Raw genomic sequence first — 26026 nt, forward strand, 5'->3', positions numbered from 1 at the left:
GTGCCACCAGGGAAGCCTCTCCTATTTTCTTTATCCTTGTCAATTTATATCTTTAAAAACCCAAACCCCCAAAACTCTTCCTGTCACTTTAGTGGGGTTTCAGGAGAGTGTGGATAAATGTGTATCTGACATCTCTGCTGAAAACAGGTGAGCCAAGGAAAATGGCACGTCCCTTTGTGGAGGCATATGTCATGACACAGGGCGACTTAACTCAGTAACCCTTAGTACCTCTTACCATACGAATGGTCAAGTTAAACTCTTAATTTAAAAAATGTACATAAGAACTATTTCAAACTAATTAAAAAGTACATAAAACACCCCATAAGATACTTAGGTACCCACCACTGAGATTAAACAGCGGTCGTCAGCATCATCTCTTATTTGCTTCAGAACAGTTTTTTCTTTTTCTTTTTAAACTTAGAAATAATTCAGAACAGTGTCTTAAAGACATAAAATGTTAACAGGTATGGCTAAAGCCAGGTACAGCTGAAGCCCCACTCTCCATGCCTTTTCTATGTTTCCTTCCCAGACAAAACACTAACCTCAAGTTGGTGTGTGCCCTTCTCAGGCACATTTCTATACTATTATTATATGTATTTATATCTATAAAAATATATATGACTATGTGTTTTAAAATTTGCATACATGATGTTCTGCTGAATGCATCCTTTTGCAGTTTGCTTTTTCACTTAAGATATTTGTGAGCTCTATTCATGATGACTTTGTTACCCCTAGTTCATCAATTTTGATTTCTAGTATTCCACTGCATGACTATACTATACTACTCCACAGCACGAGTTTATCTATCATTCTCCCACTAAAAGATGTAGTGCTTCCGTTTTTTCACAAATACAATCAAGACTACAGAGAATGCCCTCAGGTCCTTCTGTACATGAGCAAAGGCTTGCCCAGACTGAGAATGCTGATCTTTAACTCTTTGAGATAGTGTCAAATTGCTCTCCAATCTCGTCGTTCCAATTTCCACTCCACCAGCAGTGTACAAAATTTCCCCATTGCTCTATATCCTTGCCAATATTTGGTGTTGCCAGATGTGATTTTTTTGTACTCCATTAGATGAAAAAATGTATATCAATTTAAAGATCTGCATTCCCCTAGTACCTCTGAGTTACAGCTTCTTTCTGTTTTTGTTTGTTCAAAAATGTTTGTATGTAGCCCTGACTCTTGAATGATAGTTTAGTTGGGTATAAAATTCTATGTTGACAGTTACTTTCCCCCCTGCACTTTGGAGATACTGTACCATTATCTTCTGGCCTCTGTTGTTGCTGTTGAGTGGTCTACTGAAGACGTCTTTGGAGATAGTTCATCTTTTTTTTTTGGTTGATTGTAAGTTTTTGTCTGCCTTTGGTGTTCTGCAGATTCACTGTGACTTGTCTAGGTCTGGATCGGTTTACTTACCTATTTGGGACTCATTGCAGTCTTTGAATCCTTGATATATGAGGATCCGTATATTTTTAAATCAATTCCAGAAAAGTCCAAGACATTATCTCTCCAGATTTTTGCCTCTTTACCATTTTCATTCGGTGCTTCTGAAATTCCTTTTTAGGCAGATAGGATCCCCATTTCGTCTTCCATTTCTCTTAACCACTCATTCTTTCTGTTTCTTTATGTTTCACTTTTGTACTTTGGGCAAAATTTCCTCAGATATAACTTTTATTTTATCAGTCTTCTCCTCAGCAGTGTCCAACATGCCTTTTAACCTGTCCATTTCATTTTCATTTTTAATGAATATATTTTTGATTCTTATGGATTATATTTAGTTCTTTTTTATTTCTATCCAATTTCCAACTTCTTTCTTTTAGCACTCCACATCCTTCCTTTATACATGTTTCATATCTTCTTTCTTATTGGAATTTCATTTTCTCCTGTTGTTGGGGTTTACTCTTCCCGGTTGTCTTCTTTGCTCTCTCACTTATGGTAGCTTTTTTCCTTGTTGCTTCTGTAATTTTATTGTATGGTGAGCTCTTCTTTGTCACTGCTTGTTTTTTGTTTTTTGTAAGGATCCCTTGTAGCCTGGATTGTGGAACCATTCTCCCACAAAGTTTGGTAAGGTACTTCAGAGTATCACTGACCAGGAATAGATTTTTATGTTAATTTCTTGGTTTGTGGGCTTGGGTAAATTCTTCTGGGTTTATAATATTAATTCAAACCCGAGATCCACACAAGGCACAGGCCTGAGGTTGGCTGCATCAGGGGAGATTTTCTGTTTAAATCTAGGCAAAAGAGAGGAGCTTCGTTATTCCCTCCCTGCGCTGGCTGGCAGATAGTCTTCTAGAAAATCTTCTGTGGGGGAGTGCTCCCCTTCCCCCCTTCACGGACACTCAAAGCACATGGGTGTGGAAACCCCACACTGAAGCAGTCAGGTTACCCTGGCGATAACCTTCTCACTCCTTCCCCAAGGTCAGTTAGACAATCTGCTCATATAGTAGCTACTCTGTTTCCAGTTTCCTCTTTACCCTTGTAAATACCTCCTTTCTTTCTCGGGAAGTCAGCTATGCATTTAAACTAATCTTTTGTATTTTGTCCAGCATTTCTTTTTATTTTAATCCAACATTTCTAAGTGTTTGTAGAAAGGCGTTTTTCTGATTTTCCTATACACCATCTTGTTAGAACCCGAGGTCTCTAATCTCCTTCCATCTCAATTTCTCCACTTAGAAGGTAGGAATAATGTTGCCTTCTACAAAGAGTTATCAGGATCAAGTAAGGATTTACATAATCGACCTAGCCACAGGGTAAGTACTCAATAAATGCTAGCAATAATGATTACTGTTACATTGATATCATATGTGTTTTTTCTTTTTATTGATATTTGTGGGTAGACTCGCTGGAGACCTTTGAAAATAAAACAGCTCATTTTCTCCCAGTGCAGGTTGTGATCTTTAATTGTACCGTATTTATTCTCAGAGGGAGGTGGGGGAAAAGCAATAAAACTAAAAGGGTGCACATGGTATGCTAATTACAATAATATATATTATTTCATATCATTCATATAATAACCCCATGACATAGGATGTTGTAACAGTCAGGATGGTAACAAACAGTCCCATGAGTTTGGGGGCAGTTGATCCAACAGAAGTTACCTTCTTGCTCAAGCCGCATGTCCAGTGCAGGGCAGCAGAGGACCCAGCATGTCAGCGCTCCTTAGGGCTCTAGGTTGACAGAGGTTCCACCATCCTGCACCTGCACCCTGTACAACAGGTGGGGAACTGGAAAGTTGTGCATGGACTTTTCACTGTCTCGATCTCTCATAACTTACTATCCCAACCTAGTCATGTGGCCCTGGTCAACTCCAAGGAGTTGAGGACATATAATGAAGATAATGGGGTTTGGGGTGGTTACATCTGTCTCTGCCACAGGCGGGATGGAAAGATAGGAACTTTTCTCAGACGCCCTCTAAGTGTCCAGCACTGTGCCAGGCATGTGTCCTACTTTCTCAACTCTCAACAGTGCTTCAAGGTAGCTTTGCACATGAAGAAACAGGAGCTGGAGAGGTTAAGGAACTCACGTGAGATGCCACTTCTAATAAGTGGTAGAGCCACTTATTAGTCTACCTTCTGACTCCATGTTACCTACTTCTGCCAGGGGACAAAAAGGGCCAGAAACATGCAGGGAGGTGAGACGAGCCCAGAGGTCAGCACTGGACATGTTGGCATTGAGAGGTGATGCTGCCTCTCCCTGAAGCCCCAGCAGCAGGGGAGCCAGATCAGCCTTCCAATTCACCTGTGTGAGGGCTTCACCCCTTGGCTTCAGGGGCTAGTCATGCCGTGCCAGACATATGCGTAGTGGTGGACACATTCCAAAGTCAGGCATGAACGCTGTGTGATAAGTGTGAGTTTGGATCCTTTGTGCCATAGGCTGCTGTGCTTGCACGGGCCACCCAGGCTCCCCTGGGACATACACTTGGGAGTTCATGGACCAGAAAGGTCCTCATGCTCTCAGCCTCTGTCCCCTGACCTGTGGCTGCCTTTGTTTGCATGTCTGCTTTGCTCAGGAAGCTGGGGTCTTCATCTAATTTATCTCAGTGTCCAGGACAGGGCCTGACCCTGAAGAGGCCTCAAGAAAGGCTCTTTGGTGGGACAGAACTGACTGTTCTGACATCCTTGAGAGCAGATTGTTACAAACCTGTGTTGCCTGGGCTGTCGGGGAGTGGACAGGGGAGGCTTGGGTTGGGTCCAGGCCTGGCCGCTGCATTCGTGTGACTCTGGGATGGCTACTTCTCTCTTTCAGACTCCCATCCTGGATGGTGGTGTTGGGGGGCAAAGTGATCCCAGCGGGTCTGAGATTCTCTGGGATTCTGGGATCTGTCTTCACCTTCCGGCATGCCTGAACCTTGGGAAAGGTTTGGTCAGGGATCAAACCCCACAGAGGACCCAGCTGAATTCTTTTTGTTTTGCGGTACGCGGGCCTCTCACTGTTGTGGCCTCTCCCGTTGCGGAGCACAGGCTCCGGACGCGCAGGCTCAGCGGCCATGGCTCACGGGCCTAGCCGCTCCGCGGCATGTGGGATCTTCCCGGACCGGGGCACGAACCCGTGTCCCCTGCATCGGCAGGCGGACTCTAACCACTGCGCCACCAGGGAAGCCCTCAGCTGAATTCTTGATTCCGCAGCTCCTCCAGAGCCCAAGTCTGCCCGTGTCTACCTTACAGCAGTCTTGGGGTTCACCCTGGGTCTTGGGGTTCACAGACCAGGCTCAGCAGAGACCTTGAGAAGAGAACGGGCTGGGGCTCTGAGCCTGAGGTGGGGGTCCCCAAGACGGCTCTGCGGGGAAGGGCTGGAGGCAGACCCGCGCTCCTCAGCTAGCCGCAGCCTCTGTCCCCAGCAGCTGCGGGGAAGAGGACCCTGTCTGCAAAGGCCACGCAGTTGTTTTAGATTAGCATACAAATCGACATTAGTGTAGTACATCTGTTGTTAATCCACATCCCGGGGAAGGGGGATGCCAACACGTCGTTTATTAGGCACCTCGATCCCATAATGTCCTTTTTTTTGCTGCCTTTGTCTTCTATCGGCCTCCATAATGGGTTCCAGGATGTCTTTTATTTTGCTACAGACCACGTTTCCTCCTGCCTAACAGATCAGAACGTAATGGATTCCAGGATGTAATTTATGCTATTTTGGAATCAGACTCTGTACTATTAATTCTAAAGCCTTTGGGCAATCTCCAGGGAGGCCGGAGTTCTCTGTTTGCCCCCCTGGTCATCAGACAGGCACCAGGAACCCAAGCACAGTCCAGGGGCTGGAGAGGGAGGGAGCCCATGCCGACAGCTCCCAATTAAGGGAATTCCAGGCAGGCGTGGGAGCGGAGGCCAGAGGGTGCCGGTGGAGACAAAGGAAGCTGAGAGGATGCAGAGCCAGGAGGGGGAGGCGCAAGATGTTCGAAAAAGCCAGAGATGAGCAGAACCCCCGGGGGGCTGGTCACAGACACTGGACCATGGTTTTTGAGCCCTTGGGGAAGAGAACTTGGACCCTGGGCTTCCAGGAGGGACGAAGCGCCAGGGAGGTGTCTCCCGGAGGAGGGCAAGGCCATGTGAGCAACAACACGGCCCTGGGAGCCACCAGACCTGGACCCGAGGCTGAGCCTGGTGACCCGGGTCCTCTTGCTTATGGTTGGCCCTAGCATGGTCACTGCCCCTCGCTGAGGGTGGCATCTTCGCCCAGAGCCATCACTGAGCCCGAGAGACACATCAGAAGTGTTGTGGACATGTGCAAGTTCCGGAGAAGCCTGAGGATTTCGGTCCTGAGTGCAGAGTGTGTCCAGTGCACTGCCCAGCCTGCCCCCAGCTCTGCCAGGTCCCTTCCCCGCGCAGGGTACCTTCGTTTGAATTAGAGAAAGAACCTCTAGGAGCATGGGTTCGGGGGAACTCTCTCCCTTCAGGCCCCGAGGGTGGGGGAGACACAGGGGTCTCTTCTGTGCCCTGTGCCTCGGGACCACACACACTCCAGGGGTGCACAGCCCAGGCAGATCTCTGGGACCTTCCTGCCCCCAGGTGCTCTCTCCACCCTGGTGGGCAGCTCCTTCTTCACCAGACAGCCTGGGCTGTAGTCTGAGTCCCACCACCCCGTGTAGTGCTCCCCAGTCATGCCTGCCCCCTCTGCCTGCTGCCAGGCCCTGGGGGCTAGGGTCTGACATGGCCCCAGGGGGTGGGGTCAGAGGGTCTCCTCCATGTGACCTCAACCTCTCCTCTTATGACCAGGTGTCCAGTGGTCTCTCCCGCCATCCTGGACACCTTCTCGAGAAGGGGAGGGGCTCAGGACCAGCTGCCCTGCCTGGCGGTGTGTTCTGGGGGCTTCGAGGTGGATGGAGTCCAAGGCTCCCCTCCCTCCTCTGGGCCGGTCATGTTCACGTGCAGCCCTGAGGCCTCTCGCCCACATGCTAGCCCTTTAGTTTTCCACCCCCTGTGAGGGACGCCTCCCCCCTGAAGCTGGGTATGGAGAGGTTCTGAGCAGAAAAGAGCCCCTGGGGAGGTCAAAGCCCTTCGCAATACTGGTCTCTGAGGCCACGAAGCAAACCCTCCGTGTCACTGGTGGGGCTACTGCCGTATCTTTCACGTGGAAGCCTTTTAAAAAAAATTCTGGTAAAATATACATAAGATCAAATTGACCGTTTTAACTAGTGTTAAGCGCACAGTGCAGTGGTATTAAGTACATTCACGTTGTACAGTCATCACCCGGCATCCACCTCCAGAACTTTTTCATCATCCCAATTAAATTGCAGACTTTTAAAGGGGAAAAAAAGTTGACTGTGTCTCCTGACCAATGCATTCTTCTGGGTCATCTCCACCTCTCGTTGTCTTTGAGGTATTTTACAGCTCTGTAAAACTGTCCCAAACTAGGAATAACGCGAACGATGCTTGTCCGTATTAAAATAAATTGAGTCCAGTGAAAAGCAGTTGGTTATTGCCCTAGGGATGGGTCGGTTTGCATTTATTTGTAAATTCATCCCAGCATTCCTTATTTGCCTACATGGTCTTGTGGTTCTCAGAGTTTTCCTTTGAACTGCTTGTAGCATCTTACTGGTTTGTTCCCTCTTTAATTAATGCGTTAAATAAAATCTTTGACATATGTTCATTTTATGTTTGTTAGAGAACTATGGCTTTTTTTCCCTTTTGTTAGAATTGGTCCTTTTTAAAAATTTATTTATTTATTTATTTATTTATGGCTGTGTTGGGTCTTTGCTGCTGCGCACGGGTTTTCTCTAGTTGTGGCGAGAGGGGGCTACTCTTCGTTGCGGTGCGCGGGCTTCTCATTGCGGTGTCTCCTCCTGTGGTGGAGCATGGGCTCTAGGCGCGTGGGCTTCAGTAGTTGTGGCGCGCGGGCTCAGTAGTTGTGCTCGTGGGCTCTAGAGCACAGGCTCAGTAGTTGTGGCACTTGGGCTTAGTTGCTCTGCGGCATGGGGGATCTTCCCGGACCAGGGCTCAAACCCGTGTGCCCTGCATTGGCAGGCGGGTTCTTAATCACTGCGTCACCAGGGAAGCCCTAGAATTGGTCCTTTAACAAGATTAGAGTCTGCGGAGCTGGGGGCGAAGTGGTTTACCCCTGAAATTCCTCACCAAATTCAAATTCCCACAGGGGGTTGGAATATGTGGATACTCAGCAGGGCTGGGGATTCCTTGTACCTTAGCCCCACTGGGAATCTGTGAGGAGCTCAGATCTGACAGGTGAGAAAGTCACAAGGGAGAGGAGGGGGTGGGGAGGAGGGGTGGGGGGAGGCCTTTACCCCGCTGTAGAAAGGGCAAGGCCTGGGGTCTTCTCAGCTGTCAGAGCTGGAGAAAGGGATGCCAGATATATTCCATCCTGTCACCCTGGGAGAAAATGACAGCAATGACACAGTCAGCCAGCCAGAGCTGGACGGATTCCTGCGACCACGTCACCTGCCAACTTGCTTGTGTTACTGCCAAGGCCCCGGGGCCAGTTTGCATCCGGCCAGGTCCTGAGTGCTTCCTGTGTGCCAGTGCCTACTCTGGGCCCATCACATCTGCTCTTGTTGACCCTTGGGACATCCCTGTGAGGTGTGGAGATGAACTTCCCGGGCCTCGGGAGGGTCAGGTGACCAGCCCAGGTCCCACTGTGGCCAGATGGACAGCGGCTAAGGGTCCCAGGCCTCCAGCCCTGTCCACCCACTGACATTGGAGGGTCAAGAGGCAGAGGGACCCAAGTGGTCCCCAGGGGAGCAAACCACTTTCCAGGGTGCCTGGAACTGCTCAGACAATGGGCTTTTGTTTGGTTCAGAAGAAGGGGAGTCGTTAAAGAAAAAACCAAAACAATAAAAAGCGTTTGCAGGGGAAATGTAAATACCGCCTGCTGGGTGGCTGTTCATTTGGTTAAAAAAATGCATCTGTCACTGGGGGAAATTGCAGGCTTGGTCCCTTCCGCAGCTGTCTGAACCGGCAGGTCACCTTGAGTCCAGGGCTGCACTGGCGGGCGGTGTGGGGCGGGTGTGGTGTGGGTGTGACGCTGGGCCCCTCCCAGGGGTCTGTGGATAGTGGAGCTCCCTTGCAGCTGGCTCCCGGCAATCACAGCATCCCCCACAGCCTCTCTTTGTCCATCTGTCCTTCTGCCAGCTCTCCAGGGTTGTTCTAAAAATAATGCACTTTTATGGGAGGCCTCGTGGTAAAGCAGAGAGACATAAATTCAGAGTCTCCAAGGAAGCCCTTTGAGCCTCAGTTTCCTCATCTGTAAAGTGGGGACGATCGTGCTTTTCCCTGCAAGGTCTGGTCAGCTGTGCACTGGAGCTGCCTCCTACTTGCTCGCAAGAGCCGATGTTGCATACCACCATCCACCTTTGTTCTCAGTGATGTCATTTCGGTAGCTTGAAATCGGCCACGGGGGGGAGTATTTCCACCACGGAAACCAGCAAACACTACAAATAAAGGATCGCCCCTGCGGAGAACCGGTTGTTAACCACTTGGCAGCACGCCACTGGAGGTTGTGCGAATGCATGGCAGGTGTTTGGTGCCCTGTACTTGGGACACTTGTCCCCTCTGGGGTGAGAGCACTTCGGTGTAAAAGGATGCAAGATCACTGGGTTTGGAGGGGCTGACAAGGGGGCGGTCCTGGCCTGGAGGCTGACTCTGGATGCCTGAGGGAGAGTCCAGTGGCTCAGAATCCAGGTCAGCACAGGTGCGGAATTTAAGAGAAGAGGGTAAGAATTGAACTTTGCTGGAAGTGACATTTCCTACTCTCTCTTCTTGCCCAGACAGTGGGACCTTCTGGGAAAAGCCTTCTTTGCTTTTTCTTAAGAACAAAAACAGTAGATCGAAGTAGTGGTTCAAATAATATGGATAATGATGGCAACGATTTGTCACCATTTCTTGGGCCGCTGCCAGGTGCCAGGTGTGGTCGGCAAACCATGGCCCCTTGTTGCACTTAACGCCCAAACAAGCCAGGCATTGTCATACCCCTTCCACGGGGGAGCAAAATCAAATTCGGAGAGGCACGGTCACTTTGAGGGGCATCCAGTGGGTAAAAGGCCAGAGCTGGGGTCCAACCCAGAGCTGTCTGAGCCCCACTCACTGCACTAGGGAGAGAGAAGCTGGGACAGACCAGCCTGGCCCTCACCGCACCCTGGTTGCCCCCGCAGCACCTGCGCCCCCTCCCCACCCCTCCCCTCCAAACTGGCCACGCGTCTTCCTTCCTCCATCCAAGCTTAGGCAAAGACTCCCACCCCAGCCCCTCCCTGTTTGCCCAGCAGGCTCTGCTCTTCTGCAAAGACCCAGCTCAGAAATCACCTCCTCCGTGAAGCGCCCCAGATTCCCCGGGGATCCTGCAATGGCAGCTCTGCTCCATCATCAGAGTCCTGGCCACACTGTGTGAACACTGCTGGGCATCTCGGCCAGCCCCTTTCCACTTTTGGTGCCACAAAGCCCTTTGGCTGTCTGCAGAAGCCTGCAGGTCTTTTCTCAGGATAATGTTTTTAAATGCATAAAAGAAACGATCAGGATTACAAAGTACTGCAAGCTACAGTTATCAAAAAATCTTTTTAGGGAATTCCCTGGCGGACCAGTGGTTAGACCCTGCACTTTCACTGCTGAGGGCCCGGGTTCGATCCCTAGTCGGAGAACTAAGATTCCACAAACTGCCTGGCAACAAAAAAAACAAACCCCAACTTTTTTTTTTTTTTTAACTTTTTTTTTTTTTGCGGTACGCGGGCCTCTCACTGCTGTGGCCTCTCCCGTCGCAGAGCACAGGCTCCGGACGCACAGGCCCAGCGGCCATGGCTCACGGGCCCAGCCGCTCCGCGGTATGTGGGATCCTCCTGGACCGGGACACGAACCCACGCCCCCTGCGTCGTCAGGTGGACCCCCAACAACTGCGCCACCAGGGAAGCCCCAAACCCCAACTTTTAAAAAATACAAATTATAGGTAGAATAACCCACGTGTTTCTATACTAACACACAAACAGGAAGATCTAATAGCGAGCCTAATGGCTCCCAGAACGTCAAAGTAGTGATGAGCGTAAATAATATTTCTAAATAGCTGTGACAACTGTAACGTGAACTCTGTGAGTTCTGGAGGGAACAAAGATACAGGTACTTCTACTTCTGCATCGTTCACGTTGCTGTTAGGACGGTCACCATGGAAAGAAATGCCAAATTTCAGTTAGAAATTGGTGAAAATAAAGATGTAATTCTAGGGGCTTCCCTGGTGGCACAGGGGTTAAGAATCCACCTGCCAATGCAGGGGACACGAGTTCGAGTGCTGGTCCGGGAAGATCCCACATACCGTGTAGCAACTAAGCCCATGCACCACAACTACTGAGCCTGTGCTCTAGGGCCCGCAAGCCACAACTACTGAGCCCACGTGCCGCAACTACTGAAGCCCACCTGCCTACAGCCCGTGCTGCACAACAAGGGAAGCCACTGCCATGAGAAGCCTGCACACCACAACAAAGGGTAGCCTCCGCTCATTACAACTAGAGAAAGCCCGCACGCAGCAACAAAGACCCAACGCAGCCAAAAATAAATAAATAAATTTTATTTAAAAAAAATATATAATTCTATTTCCCATCACAGTTCATACAGTCCTGATTTCTATCCTTGGACCCTGGCTAAGAACCTGTGCTCCAGAGTCAGGGTTCCTTGAGGGCCGGGATTGTCTGCATTTCCAGGACATTGAGTCGTGCCTGGTTTGGACCATGCACACGAGCTGAATCTAGCAAACAGCAGGTTTGTTGAATGAGTGAGTGAGCGAGTGAGTGAATTAAGTGAAGGAAGGCATGGCAGGGGGCCAGGCCCCACTCTTCCCCAGGCTCTGGTCCTCCACCTGTACTGGTTTAATGGTGTGAACGTGACGTGGCTTAGCCTGGCTCTGTGATGGAAGGCGTATGCTGGCTGTCCGGTGAGACCCCCTCTCTGAATCAGTGCTTGTCACTTTCTGCCCCAAACTGGCTGTGATTCATCTTATCTCTGGGGGAGGGGAGCTGTAATCATCACACCCCAGCTTCCCCCCTGCTTCTAAACCTTCCTCTTGGCAAGTGCAGCCTGAAGGAGCTGCCACGGTTGGAGAAATTAATTGACCTGATACTATTCTGGCCCATAGAAAAAAGACTTCGAGGGTTATCTTAAAGAGGCATTACACTATCCGCTGAGAATGTCAGGCTATCAGGGAGCTGCCTGGGAAGAGGAACCATCACCCCCAGCTGTCACTGGCGCGCAGTGCAGGGTTGTAACGTTATCCAAGCTCTGGCAGTTCGGGGCTTTGCAAAGCACGTGGCCTCAATTTCCCTTTCTTCCCAAGAGAGGCTGTCCAGCTCTCCAAGTTTCCAGGGGACTTCTGGCGGTGGGGTTTGGCGCAAGGGCACAGCCATGCACTGTGGACAGCGCAGGGTGCTGTGCACCCCATCCAGACGCTCTGGGCCCGGAGCCTTCAAAGACCCCCTGCAGAAACCAGAAAGTGGCTCAGCGTTCCTCCATGTGACCTGGCCTGTAGCAGCCCCATGTCTGGGGGCAACATTGACGTTACACTTGCCAAGATCATTTGCTACCGTCTAGAGTGGAGCAAGGTCTCAATGCAGCTGACTCCTGGACCAGGGGGCTGTGGCCAGGGCCATGGGGCTGAGGGCAGGCCACGTCCAGCAGAAGCCATCAGGTCTTAGGAGCAAAGAGTGGCTTCGGCCATTGGCCTCCATCGGGGGGAGGAACGTGCACCTGCCAGGCGCCCAAGGTAGCATGGCCTCGTCAGAGCAAGATGTCCCCAAGGGGTGGGTGCTTGCGGCTCACAGCATGCTCTGTGGCGGGCTGCAAAACTTGTGTCATCCTTAGCCTTTATTTTTTTTTACTTCCTCTGGGTCTAGTTTGTTACCAAAATGGGTCTGCAGCATTTAGGAAGCAAAGTAGGACCTTGCCTGTATGGCTGCTGGTGGGCAAGGTAGGCGATCGCTCTGCACTCCCAGTGTTTGGAGCTGAGACCTGTGGCTAGGGCGGCAGGAAGTTCATCCTATTTTGTGTTCATCTCATTTTGTCTGTCCTGGGCTGAGCGCCTTGCGTGCCAGGAACTGGCCTCAGCCCTTTAAAGACATTTAATCTTCACTGAATCCCTGCAACTACCATGAGAGGCTGGCATCATTTGGTAGCCAAGGAAACTCATCTCTCAAGGCTAAGAGAAGCTGAATAGTTTGCCTGAACTCCATAAGTGCCAGGGTCGGGACTTGAACTTATAACCTGTAATGATCTATGGCCCCAAGAAGTAAGGCAATAAGTGGAAAATTAGGGAAATAAGACCCAGTCTTTGTCCCAGAGGAGCTCATGCCAGTCGGCAAGGGGACAGACGTAGAGACAGATAAACTGGACACAACCTCATATGTACCATAACAGAGGAGGACACAGGCTGTGGGCACTCAGGGGCGGGGCGGCCAGCTCCCCCAGGGGCAGGGCTTCCTCGAGGAGGCGTACCTGGAAAGACGAGGAGGAATTGGCCAGGTGAGATGTGTTGGGAAAGCCCTCCTGGTGGGGGGACAGCAAATGCAAAACCATGGAGGCAGATTCAGCGAGAAATGAGTGGTTCTTTGTAAGCTCTAGAGCACGGGTGTGTGGGGTGCACGGCTGCCCACGGTGATGCCGCCTGGCCAGGCGGACTTGAACTTGGTCCTGTCGGCGACGGGGAGCCATTCAAGGCTGGTGAGCGGGGAAGCGAGGAGAACTCAGACCCACGTTTCAGAAAGAAGTCTGTGGAGTTCCAGGAGGATTCCGGATCGGGGAGAGAATTCAGGGACAGTGGTGGTCACTGCTCTGCTGTTTCCCTCACTCACCACGTCCATTTGAGAAGAGCTACGTGGACTGGTGGAAGGAGGTTTCTGGTCCAGGAATTTCCCCAGACTAAAGCCCTTAGCTCGCCTTATAGGAAAACTAAGCCCAAGGGCGCCTCCTGTGCTAGGTTGCTTCGTGCTTCCCTGGGCATCCTGCCCCGGGGCCATCAAAGTCACATCAGAGTGATTGAGAGAGGAAATCCAGGTGTGAGAAACGGGCACGGGCTCGGGAGCTCCGGGTTCTCACGTTGGCTCTGAGCTCCCTGGTGGGCCTGGGGCAGCATCGCACGCCGCTAAGCCTCGTTTCTCTATCTGCAGCATGCGTGGTGTCCTCAAGATGCTACCCACCCCTGAGTTACTTCATGACGCTGGTATGAGGTCAGGAAGGGCTCTTGGAGACTAGCAAACAGTAGTGTGTTTTCCTTGACACGTTTGTCGCCAGCTTTCGTGAAATCCCGGTGGACGTGTTCCCAAGGCGAAGGCTCTTGTCTTTTGGAGACACAGACTGGAGACGGATTCTTTGGGGTTTGTAAACTCGAGGGAGACAGAGAGGCCGTGCAGTGGCTCCCCGCACGCGGCACCCCCGAGAATCTGGTCTCCATTGAACGCTCGCAGGCATGGGTGTAAGCTGATCTGCGCACAGCAACAGCGCATTAATGAAAGTTTTGACAGAGAGATTTCATTTTGGAACGCACATTCCCGGAAGGGTTTGTAATAATTGCGCTTGAAATGGAGCCATGGGTCTCAATGCTTTCCAGATTGGGGGAGCAGAGGTATGCTTCTTTCTGGGAAGGTCGGGCTGGTGGGGGGAGGCCCTCAGCCCCCCTCTCCGCATGGGTGCAGGGCCACAGGCTGACCCCAAGACCTTGCGTCTCCAGCTGTGGTCTCCATGTCCTCCCATCCTGCAAGGTGGGTGTTAGGACTCAGTTTACAGTGAGCAATGGTGGTGGTGGAGCTTGCTGGGGTCTGAGTCATAGACTGAGTGGGGACAGACTGGGGTCTCCTGCCTCCCCCCAGGCCCCTTGCTTCTTGCCCCAGAAATGCTTCGGGAAACGTCCGCCTCCCAGAGTCCCACCCCTGTGTGATCTGTTCTCAGGTGTTTGGGACCCTTCTCCAACTTGGCTTCTGCCCACCCTGGGGGGCAGCCACGGAACAGGGCAACTTCTGGCATCTGCCTCCCTCCCCCACCTCTCAGCCCCCCTTGCCCCCTCCATCTCAGCCCCACTGACCCCCTGGTTGTACCTCAACACCAGAAGCCCATGTCCACCCCAGGGCCTTTGCACTTACGGTTTCTTCCAGCTGGGACACTCTCCTATCAAGCTATCTAAGCAGAGTGGCCCCTGGCCCACTTTACCTATTCCTTTACTCTGCTTTATTTCTCCCCATGACATGTATCACCCACAACCTATGAGTGCCACATAATTGACTATTAATTAATTAATTAATTAATTAATAATTATCATGCTAATTATCTTTCTGCACTGGAATGTTGGTCATGCCTCTAAGGATGCTGGGAAACAAGCAAAGGACGTGCCCTTCCATGGGGCAGATGCCTTTATCCCAGAAGGTGTGTGAGAAGCAGGACTTGTGGATGTGGGCAGGAAGCACCTTGACTATCGTCTCCCACACTCCCTTTAAAATGTATTCAAGGTGGGAGTTCTGCCCTGGCTCTTGAGCTACTCAGAGTGGAGTGGGCATTCTCACCTTCTCTGCCTCATCGCTATGCCCCCATCTCTCTCAGCACTGTTTCCGGCCTCTCCAGGGTTGAAGCAGGGGTGTGGGGTGGAGGCGAGGGCAGAAGGGCAGGAGAGTGGCTACTTGTGAATTGCTCATAAATGGCTTCTCTGCGTGGGACTTCCATGCTTAGAGCTGCCTTCTTTTTGGAGGGGCACCCCTCGCTTCTCCATCCCAATCACCTGGGCAAATGCACTCTCTTCTGTCAGTTGCTTCTGCCCTTTTCAACGGCCGGGAATCCAGAGGCCATCTCTGACTTCCGTTGAGGTCTGTTCATCTGCGATGGACAGGAGTTAAGATGATGCCCAGGCAGGCTGATCGTACAATTCTTGTTGGTACTGCCAAAGCAGCCAGCCTGCCAGCCTCTCATCCTCTAGATTTCCAGGGCCAGGGCCACCTGACAGCCTCAGTATCCTGTAATTACAAGGAACTCCCCTTAAGCTCTCCAAGTGGCCGGACCAGCTGTCCCATTGAAGCCCGCTCACCAGACTTGAGGTGAGAGGCCAGCACTTTGGGGTCCCTCAGCACGCCCCATCCTGTCCAAATAAAACTTCAAAAATCCTCTCAACTCTTGGATAGCTCTGATGGGAGCGAGCTGAGAGGTTTTCCGTCACCTGCTTTGAACTTCCTACATGACGGTTTGTTTCTAAATTCACTTTGGTATTTGACAGCTTAGTGCTTTAGTGGAAACTTCCAGTGGGAACGTCCTGATTCATCGTGGAAACAATACCACAGTTAGTGAACGCTTTCTTGCTGCCAGCGTTCTCTCACTGAATCCTCCCAACGACGCCATGAAGCAGGCTATATTATATTATTTTATTTTATTTCATATCATCACATTAATATATGTGTAATTATATAACATAACAATATATATTATTATATATTATTACGATTGTTATCCCCATTTACAGATGACAAAACTGAGGCTCAGAGAGATTGGGTAACCTGTCAAAGGTCACACAGCCAGCAAGAGGCTAGTCACTGCCAGGCCTTTGTTTACCCACTGGGCTTTGCTGCCTTGATCCAGGCATAAGGGCCAGAACGAGATTTGCCTTTTTCCAGAGTTCACGTGCAGGAAATGTCCCTGCCCATGGGGGCAAAGGCAGCCTCGAGATGCTAACACAGGCTGAACTGCTGATCTGCACCTTGCTGGAAGGAGCAGGGCTGTTCTTGCAAACCACTGCCTTTCCTCCTGAATCTCTGAGGATCTCAGGCCTCTGCTGGGAGTTGGTGTGTTTAGGAGGGTGTGTAAAAATGCCCAGCTGGGGGCTCTCTTTCCACTGGCTGCCATGCCCAGGGCTTGGGTACCGGAGGCCCCAGGAATCACATAGAAAGGTAGCCCAGTGGGCATGGAACTGGGCCTGGTGGGCTGGTGGCATCTCTTCCAGATCATGGTGAGGCCCAAGGAGAATGCTGCTGTGCCTGGCCTTGTGCAGGGACCCCTGATCTGGGGAGGAAGGGGGTCTTTTGACAGCAAATCCTATATCACAGACTTCCAGGGTGATCCTCTGTAAGTCACACTCATCTTTAGTGTCCTTTGTGTAAGCCAACCATCTCCTCACATTGGTCCAGCAGCATCGGCTCCAGGATGAAGCCAGGCCTCTGGGGTGGGGCCGTCCGCTTCATTAGAACCAGATTCTCACTGCAGGGCTCAGGAGTTGGGCCTCATATCCGGAGGTGTTTTATTTTTATTCTTATTAAAAAGAAAATTGCCCTGATCATTTAAACAAGGCCGTTAAATATGTAGGGACCTGCCAACTGAAATAAGCCTGAAGGATTAGGGAGGAAGTGGGATGGTGGCCGTGAGAGCTGCTGGCTGGCAGACCTGCACACACCCTCACTGCTGGCCCTGCTGCAGCTCCCACTGCCACCCCGTTGGGTCTGGAGGTGGTGGCGGCGGTGGGGTGAGGCCAGGAGGGGCTGTGAGCTCAGAGGTGACATCCCTTGGAGACGGCCTGTCTCTTCACACCCCAAAACCTTCTACTCTTTCTTCCAGATCCACTGGGCACCTCCTCCAGGATGCCTACCTGGGTCTCTCCAGGTGGAAGCCAGGCTCTCTCTAGGAGTTGCCCTCTTTTCAGCTCTTGTCACTCTGCCTGTTGTTTCTGCCCCAGGTCTTGATCCCCTGCTCAGCCACACGCTCCATTTTGGCAAGATGGTCGTGGGGTTTGTCCCCACCGTGCCCAGCACACACCCTGGTCTATATCGGTGCTCAGATTCTAGGTGTGTGTGCCTAAGCCTGGTGTGTACGTGCCCCTCGTGTGCAAGCCTGGGCTGTGTGCGTAGCATGCGTGTGAACGTAGGATGTGTGTGTGTAGGACTCTGTGTGTGCATAAGTGCTTGTATGTGAGCTGTGTGTACATGGCTCTGCAATCTCAGTTCAAACAGCTCTCCAGAAAAATACACGTGGGACGGGTTATCCCTGCAAAGCCTTAGAGGTCATTTGGTCCAACCCCCTTTTTGTTCAAATGGAGAAACCGAGGTTCAGAGGGGTATTGGGCATTCCACACCTACTGGCCCCGACTCCGAAACTCCTTCAAAGCTAGAGGTGGAGACTTCTGAAGAACTGGTGGCTGCCAGGAAGGAGACGGGGCTTGGGTGGGAGTTGGGCTGGAGCCCCACCGTCCTCAGGGACCCGTGAACAGGGCCTGACAGCTGCAACCTTGGAGGTGGCTTGGCCAGGAACCCCCTTCCCTGGCCCCACGTGAGTGGGCGGCTCAGCCCATGGGCGCCTCAGCCCATGCGTTCTTGGGGGATCAATCCTCCCCTCGGCATGCCCACCAAGTGGCTGTCCACCCTCTTCCTGGCTGCTTCCAGGGATGGACACTCCCTCTTGGGGAAGCCACTGCTCTCTGCAGGGAGCATCTCCTCTGAGGGGACTGGGACCCTGCGAGGTGTCTTCACGCTCACTCTGGTTGTCCCCAGCGCTCATCTGCTGGCGCAGGCCACCTCCTCCCCAGGGTGAACTGGCCCAGTACCTTCTGTGGCTCCCCAGGACCCCGCCTGCCTGCTCTCCCAGAACCACCCCAGTTTGCCCATAACCCCCGAAGAATCGAGCCTGGGCTGCATGTACTGGGTCCCTCCTGTCACACACCTTTTTCATTATTTCTTCTCTTGTCAGCGATAGGACTTCATGGCAGGACCCAGGTCTAGGGTTCTAGGTGCAGAGACTCTGCGGGGCTCCCTTTCTCCTTTGCTCCTGCCGTGCTTTCCTTCCTGCGGCTCTGAGGATGCAGGGCACTGGTGGCGGCACAGCTGTCACTGCCCTGTCTCCCTGTTCCTGGTTCTTTGTGTCTCAGAAACCGTGGCTGGAAAATAAGGCATGAGCCCGTGCTTCTTAAACTACCTCATTGCTCATGACTCGCCTGGGGTCTCGGTAAAATGCAGATTTGGGCCGGGCAGGTCTGGGGCCTCACCTGAGAGCCTGCATTTCTAACCAGCTCCCGGGAGATGCGATGCTGCTGGTCTGTGGACCCCACTTGGAGTAGCAAAGGTGCTGATGAAACACAGAGCCCAGAGAAGGAGCCTCAAGGCCAGACGTGGGGACTCTTCGTCTTTCAGCCTGAAATCGTGGGCACTGGGCAGGTTGGAGAGCAAAGGGGTGTGCGTGGCAGGTGTTACTCTTGTCCACAGAGAGTTCTTCGCCTCAGCCTTCTTTTGGGTTATTGAATACAGCTCCGGAACTGTCATAGAAACACGTTTGGGCCACTGTGGGTACGCCCCTTCCTCCTTTATAGTTGTTCAGCCTTTACAGTGACTTCTGGGAAGAGGGGGTGTGTAAGGCACCAGCTGACCCTTTCTCTCAGCAGCGGGCTCAGGACAAGGGAGGTGGCCTTGACCTGAACCCTCATGTCCATCTGGCTCCTATGGACCCCAGCTTCTCAGCCCCCCTGGGTTTACTGCCTCGCGTGAGCCAGTGCCCCCTCTTTGCCTCAAGGTGACCCCTCCTCACGCTTCGGGATTTAGGGGTCCGGGCTGTGTCCCCCCATATGCAATTCCCAATGCAGGGGGTTTCCACCAAGCTCCTCTTCAGGCCCAAGGCTCCAGCATTTCTATCTGCCCAGGCGGCACCGAAGCTGAGCACTGATGTGTGATTCATAGACCATCTCCCTCTGCTGCCTCGTAGGTCCTCTTCCCCAGGCCCCGGGAGGCCATCGGGGTGGAGAGGGTTTTTATGAGGTTTTTTTTATTACACACACGAGGCCCCCGAGCTCAGAGGAGCTCAGTGACTTGCCCAGAGTCCCTGGCCACCAAGTGTCACAGCCTGGGCTCTTGATTATTGTTCAGATTCTCTGACTCCAGCGAGGACTCGGGCCACTGTCAGCCCCGCCCACAGTGTGTGTGTGCGCACGCGCGCGTGTGTGCTTGTGTATCTAGTCACGTATGTGGATGGGCCTGAGTGGGCCTGGATGTGGCCATGCGTGTGAGTCCCGTGTGTGTGCATGCGTGTGCATGCGTGTGCATGTCTGTACACAGCACATGTGTGACATTGTCCCTCCCCTGCCGTTCAGAAATGGCACTGGTGGTGCTGGGGGACTGGGATGACCATGGGAAACCACGAACTGCAATATTTGCTTTTCATTTTGACATCCGTGGCAAGTGCAGCTCCCTTGGAACCAGGCGCCCGGAGGTTCTGGTAAGTTGGGGCAGGGCGTCCGTAGAACAAAAGGAAGATGCACAGAGAGGAAGGGCAGGATCTGTGACTGGGGCTCACCCTCACGGTCTGAGCCTCCCAGGTGGTGTGTGACAGCCCAGGGAGCAAGGGCTCTGTGCCTCCGATCCTTGGAAGTGTTCTAGAATCCGTAGAGATTTGTCATTTCACAGAGAAGCAAATGCAACCTTCGTGCCCCCCCACCCCGCCCCTGAAAGGAGTCTTTTGTGAGGTGGCTGCTGGTCCCCCACTGTTCTGTAGAGTCTGATGGATCCGGGATCACCACATGGTCCTCAGCACTGCACTGTGACCCTCCCTGTGCGACGCCGTACCGGGTGCTTTACGTAAACTAGATCCCACTACAGTCCAAGGAAGTGGATCCTATTATTATCTCTCTTTTGCTCATGAGGAAACTGAGGCTCAGAGAAGTTAAGCAACCTGCCGGGAGTCACACAGCTAAATAGAGGTGAGGCCAATCTTTAGACTCAGGTCCTAACCACTGGGCTCCACTGCCTCCTGATACTTATGAGTGCTACGCACGAATCAGGCGACTTTGGGCAAGTGACAAGACTGTCAAACAGGGGTCCCCACGAGGAGTGAGTGACAGAACGTGAGGGAAGCATGCCTGGCACATCATAGGTGCTCAGGAGATGCCCTCTGCCTGTTCCCTCTGGACGCACCCATGGAGGGAGCGGTGGAGTGAGCTGTTAGCAGAATGGGCTCTTGTCGGCCTGAGCCTGCCCCAGATGGACACCAGACCTGCAGGTGGAGGCTGCAGAGTGGGATGTTGGGCGAAGGGTTCAGGAGACTTGTCCCTGCTCCCCAGACATCTAAAGTGCTGTCACGGGTGGGGAAGGAGGACCAGCAAGCACGCCTGGGACCAAGGGACAGAGAGGGAGAGACGACCCCCTGGCAGGTTCCCAGAGAGGCAGCGGACTTCTTGTTGGTGGGGGGACATTGAGGCGAAGAGTCACGTGGCACACTGGGGTGGGCTTGATCGCGTTTAAGTCACCTTCTGACTCTACTTAATCGCAAGGACCCCACAAGATCCAGTTGGCACTGGGGCCACTCCACCAGCCCTGCTCCACCGTCCCGCCTCCCCCTCGCCTCCAGCCGGGAGAAACCAGAGAATGTCAGAGGTGGAAGTCACCTTTTGACATCTAGGTCAAACACCTTCTCTTATAGATGGGGAAACCGAGGCCTAGCAGCCCAGAGCCGAACAGATGTCTGCCCAGGATAACACAGCGTTGTCACAGGCTAGACCTTCGGTCTTCTGATCGCCTGCTGGAGTGCTCTGCCCTCCCCAACTTGTTCCACTTCTGAGGACCCTAAGACAGGAGAAGCCAGACCCGGGGCTGTCCTCCCACCCCGCAAGCCGCAGCCCTTGATTTCTCCCACTCTGTCTTCCCCCCTCCCCTCCACCAGGCTTGAGAAAGCCTTGATTTTATAAAGGGAAAGGATACAGTAAAAGCCAACCCGTTCAGAGCCTTGAGGACAAATATTTGCGAGTCACCAATTACCTGATCCTCAAAGACATGCCTTCGACTTGCTTCCTGCTCGTCTCGGTTATGCGGCCCGACGGCCTCCCGGGATCCCGGCTGTGACAGCCATATTGCACACACATGTTCTCTAATAAGCTGATGCCGAAAACCGCATTAAAATGAGCCGAGGAGAGGGAGTCACTTTGTAACATGCTTTATTTTATTTTATTTTTGACTTGGAAAGAAGCATGTCTTGGCTGCTAATCAAAGAGCTGGTGGGGGCCTCTTAGCAGAAACCAAACCCACCCCAGGCCAGACCTGCCCACCCAGCCCCCATGGACAGCGACGGCGGCTCCGGCTCAAGGGAGCCGAGAAGGGGATCCCAGACCTTGGGTGGGCCACGCGGCTGGTCCAGACGTTGGAGGTGGGCCCTCGGTGCCAGCCTGCGTCTGCCGCATCCAGGCTGTGGGACGCTGGATCTCTTTGTTCTTTTTGGTTCAGCTGCAGTGTTCTGGGGTGTCAGGGCTCCGTTCGTTCCCAGCAACACGGACCCCTTCTTATTAGTAAGGGGGCTCTGCAGCCCCCAAGGAGAGTGTATGTTTAAGGATCTTCTTGGCACGGGATGGGGACAGTGACTCAGTGACAGTGGAAGTATATCCTGGCTTCACCTTGGCTTGCTCTGAGACGCAGAAAGATCCCACTCCCTCCCAGGTTTCCCGTGACAGCTCTGCAGGATGTTAGGATCAGATGGGATTCCCAGCCAGAGTGCTAGCCTCTCGAATTGATGGGTCACGCGCTGAGATTCATTCCTCTACGTCCAACCACCCTCTGATGTCCTTCTTAGATTCCAAAAGTCCCCTCACCCCCTACACGCCCAAAAGCCAACTCATCATCACTCCCTAGAACCACTTCGGGTTCTCCTTGCTTAGGGATGAGTGTTCTCTAGCGGCTGTTGAGTCCAGAGACCTCAAAGCCCCAACGCTTTCCTTTCCTTTGCAACCCCAGTTCCAGGGATCCCTAAGTCCTGTGGGTTCACAGGACTTTGAACCCATCCTCTCTTCTCTGGCCCCTGGTTAGACCCCGCCCACCTATCACCTGGACCGCCCCAGCAGCCTCCAGTCCAAGATGCAAATTAAACATTCCCTTTCCCTCTTTGAGACCCTTCTGCATATAAGCCAAACAGCATCACCACTAGTGCATACAGTGTCTTTGTGCAGATTGGGAAAAGGTGCTTCTTCCTCAAGGCACTTGACTGCCATCTGCTGGAAAATGGTTGTAATAAATATACGGATCTCTGATGGCCGGGCAGTGATGGCGCCCCCTAGGGTTGTGCATGCGCAGTGGCCCGAATCCAGACATCTCCTGAGGGCCCTCATATCTCCAGCCCCTTTTACCCGCTCACACCTTACCCTCCAAGGATATTGAGCTGTCTCTGCTCCAAACGCATGATGGTTGAGGATGATTTGGGAGACACAATCCCAGCTCTACCACATGCCGGCTGTCAAGTTCCTTACCTTCTGGGTGCAATGAGTTTCCTCATCTGTAGAATAGGGATGAGAATAAGACCCTCCTCACTGGGTTTTTGTGAGGATTAAATGAGTTAATATTTGTAAAATGTTTAAAATAGGGTTTAGTGGGGAATTCCCTGGTGATCCAGTGGTTAGGGCTCTGTGCTTCCACTGCAGGGGGGATCCCGCATGCTGCGTGGTGCAGCCCCCCAAAATAATAAATAAAATAAAATAGGGCTTGGTGCATTGAAATGCTATATTAGTATCTTATATTATTATTATCATCATCATCATCTCACATCTCGGTCCTTTGCATATATTCCTTCTGCTGAGAACGGCCTCTCTCCCACACCACTCTGCCCTTCTTTGGTCAGCTACTCATACTTCAGGACTTAGAAAGCCTTTCCTGACCAAGGCCAGGCAGGTCCCCTCCCTTCCTCCTCCAGGCTCCCCCAGCCCCTGGGTGACCCTCAGGCATAGCCCTTGTTCCTTAGGTGTCCCTGGGCTGTGAGCTCCTTGCCAGCAGGAAAGAGGTTTTATTAGGGTGTGAACGTTCAGGCCCCAGCCCAATGCTGGCCTCAGAATAGGAACTTCCCAAAGCTTGTCTTGAAAATCACCTCAACTCATTTCGAGCATTTTGCTGTTTCATACTGGTTTTAAGTGAAGTAGCCATCACGCAGGATCTCAGTTCAAAATGGTAAAATAAATATTCCTTCGCCGATATTGTTTATGGAGTAACTAAGCCCTTTTACAAAAGGAAGCTGAAGGGGAAAATGAATAATAACAATGCACATTAATTGCCCACTATGGTGAGCACCTCCTGTGTCCTTCCTCATGAATTTTTACAAGAACAAAACCAACCCTACCCATAGTCCTGTTGCAGGAAAGAAAAGCGGGGCCAGAGAGGACGGTCATGGTCATGTCCCAGGTCTCAGGCGAGTCCCTGGGACGGCCGCCGAGTGTGGGTTCTTGGCTTCGCACAGGAAAGAATGCAGGAGCGAGCCATAATAAAGAGAAAGGAGGTTTATTCTGGGAGATACACACTCCACAGACAGTGTGGGCCATCTCAGAAGGCAAGAGAGGCACCAAGGTATGAGGTGGTCAGTTTTTATAGGGGTGGGTAATTTCATAGGCTAATGAGTGGTAGGAGTATTCCAGCTATTTTGGGGGAAGGGGTGGGGATTTCCAGGAATTGGGCCACTTCCCACTTTTTGACCTTTGTGGTCGGCCTTGGAACTGTCATGGCACCTGCAGGTGTGTCATTAACTTGCTGATGTGTTACAACAAGCGTATAATGAGGCTCCAGTTCTAGTGGAAGTCAACTTGTCCGCCATCTTGGACCTTGTAGGTTTTAATCAGTTTATGCTGTGTCCTTGGGCTATGTCATTCTTTTAAATGTTGTGCGCTGCCCCCTTCCCATCTCAGTCCCATTTTACAGACGCGAACACTGAGGCCCTGGAGATTAAGTAACGTGCTCAATACCTGTCGACTAGTAAGGGGTGGATCCAGGATTGGAGCCTAGGTCTGACTGATTGCAGGGCTGGAGGGAGAGGTGGAGAAGCCTGATGGTCTGCAGGCTGCTGACTTCTGCCCTGAGGTGGGGGTGGGGGCAGGGCCTGGAGCCCCAGGGACTGAGAAAGGGACATGCTAAGGAGGTGCAGAGGGAAGGGCGGTACCCAGGACTTTGCCCTCTGAGTCTGTCTTGGCATCATGACCACTCTGGGAGCCATGTGATTGTATGCTGGGAGACAGGAAGTGAAATTGACATCGGGCATCACAGCAGCCTGGGGATCAGAAGCCTGGGCTCACATCCCAGCTCTGTCACCCGCTGTGGCCCTGGAGAGTCGCTCATCTGACTGAGCCACAGCTTCATCTTGCAAACATCGCAGCTGCCTGGGGCTTGCGTGCAGGCAGCTGATAAGAAAGGCTGTGTTAATCGGTCCCGAAGAGAAGCAGTGCCTGGCGGCCAGGAATTCTCTAGTGAGGTTCGCAATTATCTGAAAGGAGATGGGAGTCTGGGACTGAGGGATTTACATCAGCAGCGCTTTTTCAGATCAACGTCCTTTCCCGCTGGGGCGTGACTTTGCCCGTCGTTCTTGGGGTGGGGCCCGTACACCAGAGCAAAGCCTAAGAGGTCAGGCTGGTTGTGTCCTTCAGTGGCTTAGCTCAGGGGACTGGGCTCAACCCCGCGGGGCGGTTGGAGACAACTTACTGGATCAGGCGCCTGAGACGGGATGGGGGTCTTGTCCAGCCTAGGGAAGCATATTCTATAGTTTCTACTAGATCTTCAGGTTTATTTATTTTAAAAATAATTTACTGAGGTAAATTTCACATAACATAAATGTAACCATTTTAAAGTGAACAGTTCAGTGGCATTTGGCACAGTCACTATACTGTATAACTACCATCTCTCTCTGGTTCCAAAATGTTTCCATAACTCCAAAGTAAAACCCCTTAACCAATTACTTCCCACCTCACACTGCCCCCACCCCCGCTGCCCTGCACCTGTCCCTGTCAACCACCAATCTACATTCTGTCTCTGTGGATGTATCTATTCTGACATTTCATATAAATGGAATCACACAATACGTGACCTTTTGTATCTGGCTTCTTTCGCTTCTCATAATGTTTTGGAGGTTCATCTACATTGTAAGCATGTACCAGTACTTCATTCCTTTTCATGGCTGAATAGTATTCCATAATTTGTTTATCCATTCATCTATTGATGGGCATTTGGGCTATTTCCACCTTTTGGAAATAGTGCTGTTATGAACAGTTAGCCTCTATGTACGCATGGTTGTTTGAGGACCTGTTTTCAGTTCTTGGCATGTACCTAAGGTCTAAGGGTAGAATTGCTAATGTTACCGAGTCCAAGCTCGCTCTGCTCGCCGGACGACAGGCCAGTGAGTCGGAAACACGGTGCTGAGGCAAGGAATACGACTTTATTCAGAAAGCCGGTAGACTGAGAAGATGGCAGACTAGTGCCTCTGAAAAACCATCTTAACTGGGTCTGGGTGCCAGTTTCTTTTATAGATCAGAGAGGGAGAGGCGGTGAGGAAGTAATAAGTAAAAGGGCCATCAGTCTTGCAAAACATCTCCTGGAATGACCAGCCTCCCTGAGGGGATGTGTTAGTTTCTTTTTTCTTGCAGCCATTCACAGGTGAACAGGGTTCCTTGAGGCAGGCCATTATGTATGATTATAATAACAAAAGCCACGAAAAGCAAAGGTTAAAGTCAAAGAAACAGATCCAAAGTGGAGTCGATTTAGCTCTTGCCTGTGACAATTCCCCGCTGTCAATGTCCGTTCCACAGTCTTGTGGGAAAAGGGGTGACAACGTTCTAACAGCTCCGTCAGACAGATCTTTCCGGGAGTGTCCACCATCGGTGTCAG

At 51.8% G+C, this 26026-nt stretch overlaps 1 protein-coding gene across 2 annotated transcripts in view; it reads left to right on the plus strand.

Annotated features, from left to right (window-relative positions):
• The window catches only part of COL26A1 (collagen type XXVI alpha 1 chain), a 175257-nt gene that overhangs the window by 96885 nt on the left and 52346 nt on the right, over window positions 1–26026 (plus strand). The gene's annotated exons all lie outside the window — the stretch shown is intronic.

This window comes from Aethalodelphis obliquidens, unplaced genomic scaffold, assembly GCF_003676395.1.
Source record: "Aethalodelphis obliquidens isolate GAN/ISIS:26980383/991018 unplaced genomic scaffold, ASM367639v1 scaffold30, whole genome shotgun sequence".
Lineage (NCBI taxonomy): Eukaryota > Metazoa > Chordata > Mammalia > Artiodactyla > Delphinidae > Aethalodelphis > Aethalodelphis obliquidens.